The sequence below is a fragment of the Poecilia reticulata genome, linkage group LG7 (genome assembly GCF_000633615.1).
Source record: "Poecilia reticulata strain Guanapo linkage group LG7, Guppy_female_1.0+MT, whole genome shotgun sequence".
Taxonomy (NCBI): Eukaryota; Metazoa; Chordata; class Actinopteri; order Cyprinodontiformes; family Poeciliidae; genus Poecilia; species Poecilia reticulata.
In genome coordinates, this window is record NC_024337.1 from 4,409,788 (window position 1) to 4,410,797 (window position 1,010).

The following is a 1,010-nucleotide window of genomic DNA, read 5'->3' on the forward strand; positions in this document are numbered from 1 at the left end:
TGTGTGTGTGTGTGTGTGTGTCCCTCCGAAAGCCTGTCAGCCTCTGCTGTGACTCAACATGGGCTTGTGTGAAGGAAGGCTGCTCTCCAGCTGAGCATTGGATCAGGGAAAAAGAATGCTCGGCCTCAAGATGCCCCTTTTTTCTTTTTTTTTTTTTTTTTTACAGTTGATCAGTCTAGATGGGGGATAGAGGGGCGTGAGACGAAGGTGGATGAACAAAGCTAAAGAAAGAGAGATCACAACAGGAAGCTCTTAAAATGTCTTTTATAAACTGACCTGCCTGCTGTAATCTCAACACAAAGACACCAGACCTGTTTGAAGCTTTTTGTCATAATCTTTCCAGGAGCATCTTTGCTTGCTGTCCTGATGCAGGGATCTAATCGGAGGTAAAAGTAGCACGACTTCAACATATTTTTACCCAACTAACAGTAAAAAAAATTTATTTGCTTAAAAGGCTACTGAGTGACTGCATAACGTCGGATTTAATTATTTCAAATGGTGTCAAAAATACATTTAGTGCAAAAGTTGGCATTTTGAGGACCGAAAAAAAGAAAAAATTAAACAACATATTTACAAAATACCAAATGTAATCTAAATAATGTTTTTCATATGAAACCTTCTAAAATAAATACGTGTTTTAACATTGCAAAGTACGTCCAGTGACAAGCAGCACAAACATGAGCATGATTGAAAGCGCTAATATCTGTGTTATTCCACACTGTCACAGCATGGTGACCGCTTTATACAATTATGGAAAAAAACAACAACGTATTTTTGTAAAAGTTACAACTGAAGAGGACCTGGACAAGTTGGTTTCTAAGAGAAACGGCACCGGATCAATAATCTGAAAGTGGTTTGGATTTCACAAGAGGGATGTGGAACAAAACGCAGCAATTTGTAAAATATGTATAAAACCCATCCATCCATCCATCCATCCATCCATCCATCCATCCATCCATCCATCCATCCATCCATCCATCCATCCATCCATCCATCCATCCATCCATCCA